Source organism: Furipterus horrens, unplaced genomic scaffold, assembly GCF_987537825.1.
Source record: "Furipterus horrens unplaced genomic scaffold, mFurHor1.1.pri manual_scaffold_5, whole genome shotgun sequence".
In the NCBI taxonomy this organism is placed as follows: domain Eukaryota; kingdom Metazoa; phylum Chordata; class Mammalia; order Chiroptera; family Furipteridae; genus Furipterus; species Furipterus horrens.
This window is the reverse complement of record NW_028327175.1, coordinates 96,567,737-96,574,024: the sequence shown is the minus strand read 5'-3', so window position 1 is coordinate 96,574,024 and position 6,288 is coordinate 96,567,737. Positions and strand designations below refer to the sequence as shown.

At 40.5% G+C, this 6,288-nt stretch overlaps 1 pseudogene; it reads left to right on the top strand.

Annotated features, from left to right (window-relative positions):
* Positions 1-5,714: 5,714 nt before the first annotated feature.
* Positions 5,715-5,905, top strand: LOC150009112 (cytochrome b-c1 complex subunit 9 pseudogene; annotated as a pseudogene).
* Positions 5,906-6,288: the final 383 nt, after the last annotated feature.

Genomic DNA, 6,288 nt, shown 5'->3' with positions numbered 1-6,288 from the left:
AAGGTAAAGCTGAAGGAGTTCATCATCACTAAGCCATTATTATATGAAATGACAAAGGAATCTACTTAAGAAAAAGAAGATCAAAACTATGAACATTAAAATGACAACAAACTCACAACTATCAAAAACTGAACCTAAAAAATAAAAACAGAAGATGGAAGCATAGATAGACATGCTGCATCTCCCTCCACAGCTAAGAAGGAGTGCAACTGCCTCAGGGCTGGAGACAACTGGAGGTTCTGGAGAGTCCAGCTGCATGGAGGTCCAACAAACAAAGATATAGGGGGGAGGTGCTTGTCCAGGCAGGTAGGAGGGGCAAAACCTTGGGGGAGAGGTCAAGCAGTGTTGGTGACAGCAGCTGCAGCAATGGCAATGGGACGGCGGTAAGTGCAGACACCCATATTTAAGGGGAGGCGAGAAGCGCCTGGAGAACACCCTCAGCTGCAGACCAAACTCGTAAGCCCGTGATTCCAACACTGGGGAAGGCAGACCCCCATTGCGTTGGACTGTGAGGGCCGGGGGGCGGGGGGGGGATGGAGAAGGAGGCTCCCTGTCTCTCAGAAGAGAGTGAATGGTAGGACTCCATCTTGGACCCCAGCCCCCATGCAAAACGTCATGGTGTGGTGAGAAGGGTCACCCAGTTGTGACAAGTGCATGGGGCTCTGCCCCTATAGCATAGGAAGTGTGATAGCCTTACCCGGGAAACAAAGGTAAACACAAAACTGTCAGGATGGCACAGATCATGATAGAGATCCCAATCACGCAGCTGACCAGACAGCAAATATCTAATATAACGGCTCATCAGATAGGAAATCTTTCTGAGACACAGTTCAGAGCTTTGGTTATACAAATGCTTACAGACATAACAGCAGATCTTAAACAAGAGGGAGAAGGAATGAGGGCTAGTCCTGCTGCAATGAACAAAAACACATACGAAACTAGTGGTGAGGGAAAGAAAACCAGGGATCAAATGAACAGATCGGAACACAGGGAAGGAACAGTCAACCAGTGCAGAAAGAGGAAACAAAAAGTGAGAAAAATGAGGAGAGGCTCCGAAACCTATGGGACAGCTATAAGTGGGCCAACATCCAAATCATAGGGTTGCCAGAAGGTGAAGAAGTAGAAATTGAAAAATTATGTGAAAAAATAATGAAGCAGAACTTCCCTAACTTGGGGAAGGAAATAGACTTATAGATCCAGGAAGCACAGCGAGTTCCAAAAAAACTGGACCCAGGGAGAACCACACCAAGACACATTATAATCAAAATGTCAAAAATTAAGGATAAAGAGAGAATCTTAAAAGCAGCAAGAGAGAAGAAGAGAATTACATACAAAGGAGTCCCAAGAAGACTATCAGCTGATTTCTCAAAAGAAACTTTGCAGGCAAGAAGGGGCTGGCAAGAAATATTCAAAGTAATGAAAAGCAAAAGCCTTCAGCCACGATTACTCTGTCCAGCGAAGCTGTCATTCAGAGTAGAAGGGCAGAGAAAGTGCTTCCAGGACAAAGTAAAACTGAAGGAGTTCATCAGATCCAAACCACTGTTATATGAAGTGTTAAAGGGACTTATTTAGGAGAAAGAGGATCAAAACTATGAACATTAAAATGAAAACAGTATCACAACAACCAACAACAGAAGCTAGGGAATTGAAACAAAGGCAAACTAAGGAGGCAACAAGAGTGGGAAAAGAATTACAGGTATAGGAAACGTTTTGGGGGAAGGTCAGTAGGAGGGGAAAGGGGGAAAGGGAGAGAGATGGTACCGGAATTAAGAAGCATAGTAGGAGGGAGTGGAGTAGACAGGAAGATGTTGAGAAGAACTATATGCACAACCAATGGGCATGGACTAAGGGGGGCAACAACTAGAGGGAAGGGGGTCACTGGGTGGAGGGGAACAAAGGGAAAAGAAATTGGGACTACTGTAACAACATAATCAATAAAATATACTTAAAAAAAAGAAATCGGTGCTGGATTTTATCAAATGCTTTTTCTGCATCTTTGATATGCTCATGGAATTTTTATCTTTCATTTTGTTTATATGGTGTGTCATATGTATTGATTTTCAAGTATATTTTATTGATTATGTTGTTACAGTAGTCCCAATTCCTTTTCTTTTTGCTCCCCTCAGCTCACTATACCCCTTCCCTCCAGCAATCCCACCCCTCTTAGTTCATGTCCATGGTTCATGCATGTTAAGTTCTTTGGCTTCACCATCTCCTATATTATTCTTAACTTCCCCTGTATATTTTGTACCAACCAATTATGCTTCTTAGTTCCTGCACCATTTCTCCATTTCTCCCCGTTCCCCCTCCTAGATGATAACCCTCCAAATGATCCCCGTACCTATGATTTTGTTCCTGTTGTGATTTGCTTAGTTGGATTTTTTTTTTTTTTTTTTTTTAGAATCGGTTGTTGATAATTGTGAGTTTTTTGTCGTTTTAGTGTTCATAGCTTTTATCTTCTTTTCCTTAAATAAATCCCTTTAACATTTTATATAATAATGGCTTGATGATGATGAACTCTTTTAGCTTTACCTTGTCTGCAAAGCACTCGATCTGCCCTTCCATTCTAAATAATAGCTTTGCTGGATAGAGAAATCTTGGTGTGGGTCCTTGCTTTTCATCACATTGAATACTTTTTGCCAGTCCCTTCTCGCCTGCAAAGTTTCTTTTAAGAAATCAGCTGATAGTCTTATAGACAACCCTTTGTATATAGCTCCCTGCTTTTCTCTTGCTTCTTTTAAGATTCTCTCTTTATCTTGAACCTTTGGCATTTTAATTATGATGTGTCTTGGTGCGGTCCTCCTTGGGTCTAGCTTGTTTGGAACTCTCTGTGCTTCCTGGACTTGTGTGTCTATTTCACTCACCAAATTTGGGGAGTTTTCCTTCATTATTTTTTCACATAAACTTTTTATTTCTTGCTCTTCTTCTCCTTCTGGCACCTTTATGATTTTGATATTGGCATGTTTAAAGTTGTCCCAGAGGTTCCTAAGCCTCTCCTCCTTTTTTTCAATTCTTGTTTTCTTATTCTGAACTCGTTGACTGTTTTTTTTTCTTCCTTATGTTCCAAATCATTGATTTGAATCCCAATTTCTTTCCGTTCATGATTGGTTTTGTGTGGATTTTTCTTTATTTCATTTAGCATAGCCTTCACTTCTTCCCTTATGTGTTGGCCGTACTCAAGCATATCTTTATCACCAGTGTTTTGAACTCTGCGTCTCTTAGGTTGACTATCTCCTGGTTTGTTGGGTTGGCTATCTCCTCATTGCTTAGTTCTCCCACTGGAACCTTGATCTGTTCCCTCTTTTGAGCCATACTTCTCTGTCTCCTCATCTTGACAGGATTCTGTGCTTGTTTGCCTCTATGTCTTAGGTAGCGCTGTCATTCCTGTTATGTTGTAAGGGGCGGGGCCTTAGGTATTTGTCAGTACAGGGTGACCCATTTCACCACATTGTGGTGCTATGTGGTGGGGAGGGGTCTAAGAGGGAACAATGCTGCCTATTCAGCACTTGCGCCTTTTCCAGGCACATCTCCCACTTTCATATGGGCCTGGTGCCTCTCTAGGTGTTGCCTTAGCCATTGTCCCCACAGTGGGAAGGTCTGCAGATGTTCTAGTACTGTGGGAGCCTTTTAAACAAGAAGACTCTGCTGAGAGACCGGCAGTTTCTTCCTGTACCCCAACCCCAACTGGTTGGCACAGTCAGAAGCAATGAGGCTGTATTTTCCCCAGTGCTGGAACCATGGGCTTCATGATCTGGTCTGGTGTTAGGAGGGCTCCCCAAGTGTCCTTTCCTACTTTTTAAAAAATGTGACTGTGCTTTCCACCAGCCTGCCACTGCCGCTGCTGCTGCTGCTGCCGTTGCCGCCACCACAATACATCCTCTACACCCAGGCTCAGCCCCTCCTACCTGTCTGGATGAGTATTTCTTCTTTATATCTTTGTTTGTTGGACTTCAGGCAGCTCGATTTTCTGGAACTTCTGGTTGTCTATAGTTTTGAGGTAGTTGTATTCCTTCTTAGTTGTGGAGGGAGACGCAGCATGTCTGTCTGGGCCTCCGTCTTGACTGGAAGTCCACCCAGCATCCATTTCTGATATAAACCCTCAGCAAAGTGGAAATAGAGGAATATAAATCAACATAATAAAGGCCATATATGACAAACCCACAGCCAACATCATATTCAATGTGCAAAATCTAAAAGGGTTTCCCTGCCCTGAATGGTGTGGCTCAGTTGGTTGGGCATTGGTTTGCAAAGTGAGAGGTCACCAGTTTGATTCCCAGGTTGTAGGTTTGGTCCCCAGTTGGGGCACATGCAAGAGGCAACTGATCAATATTTATCTCTCACATCGATGTTTCTGTTTCTCTCTTTCTCCTTCTCTTCCTCTCTCTCTAGGAATGAATAAGCAAAATCTTTTAAAATAAAAAATAAAAATGTCTCTCTGAAGATCAAGAACAAGACAGGGATGTCTGCTTTTACCACTCTTATTCAACATAGTATGAAGTCCTAGCCACAGAACTCTGACAAGAAGAAAAATAAAAGGAATCCAAATTGGAAAGAAAGAAGTAAAACTGTTATTATTTGCAGATGGCATGATACTGTATGTAAATAACCCTAAAGATTCCACCAAAAAGCTGCTAGAACCAATCAATGAATTCAGTAAAGTAGGAGGTTACTGAACAAACATCCAGAAATCAGTTGCATTTTTATACACCAATAATGAACTGTCAGAAAGGGAAACTAAGGAAACAATCCCATTTACAGTTGCTTCAAAGACATAAAATACCTACCTAGGAATAAATTTAAGCAAGAATATAAAAGACCTGTACTCAGAAAATTATAAGACACTGAAAAAAGAAATTGAAGATACAAATAAGTGAAAGCATATGCTGTGTTCACAGATAGGAAGAATTATCATTAAATCTCCATACTACCCAAAGCAATCTATAGATTTAGTATAATATTTACTAAGATACCAATGGCATATTTCACAGAACTAGAACAAATATTTCAAAAATTTATATGGAACCACAAAAGACCCCAAATAGCCACAGTGATCTTGAGAAAGAGAAATAAAGTTGGAGTAATCACGCTATTGATATCAAATTATACTGCAAGGCCATAATAATCAAAACAGCCAAAAAAATGAACATGTAAATCAATGGAACAGAATAGAGAGTACAGAAATAAACCCACACATTTATGATCAGTTACTATTTGACATAGGAAGCAAGAATATACAATGAGATAAAGATAGTCTATTCAATAAATGGTGTGAGGAAAACTGGACAAACACATGCAAAAAAATTAAAATTAGAGCACCTTCACACATACACAGGAATAAACTCAAAATTGGTTAAAGACTTAAGTGTAAGACGTGAAATCATAAAAATTCTAGAAGAAAGCATAGGCAATAAAAAACCTCAGGCATTTCTTGTAGCAATATTTTTTTCTGATATATCTCCTCAGGCAAGGGAAACAAAATTAAAAATAAACAAATGGGATTGGTTAATACATTAAACTAAAAAGTTTTTGCACAGTAAAGGAAACTACCAACAAAATGAAAAGACAACCCACTGATTGGATGGAGATATTCGCCAATGCTACATCTGATAAGGGGTTAATGTTCAATATTTATAAAGAACTTATACACCATTGAAAAAAAATCCAGTTTAAAAATGGGTAAAGGAGTGGTGTCACAACATGGGCAGTAGAGAAGCATGGTGGGTTCCGCATTAACTGGGAGGTTGTACTCCCCTGTCTCCTTGCTATTCCATAGAACCTCCACCTTTGCCCTTACCATCATCATGGGCACCCCGTTCTTCAACTGCACTTCAAAGTGGACACAATCTATGAACATATCAACCAGGGGAAGCTGTGGAAACACATTAAACACAAGTATGAGAACTAGTTCCTCAGAGACTCCCATCAAGGCCAGAAGGTCCAGGTCCACCTACCAGCTGCTTGCCCAGAACTAGGGCCTCAGCTTGAGATGTTGCTCATGTCACTCTCCATGGACCACTTTTAGCTACTCTTACAAAATGTCTTCACCTGACAGACCCTTTAACTTCTGCTATACTTGATGTTTAGTCAGCAGCATCAGCAAATAAATGTAAATTGACCTTGAAAAAAATAAATAATAAAAATGGGCAAAGGATCTGAATAGACCCTTCTCAAAAGAGGACATAGAAATGGTCAATAGAAATATGAAAAGGTGCTAAACATTACTAATCATCAGAGAAATGCAAATTAAAAACACAATGAGATATCACCACATGCTTTTCAGAATGGTTA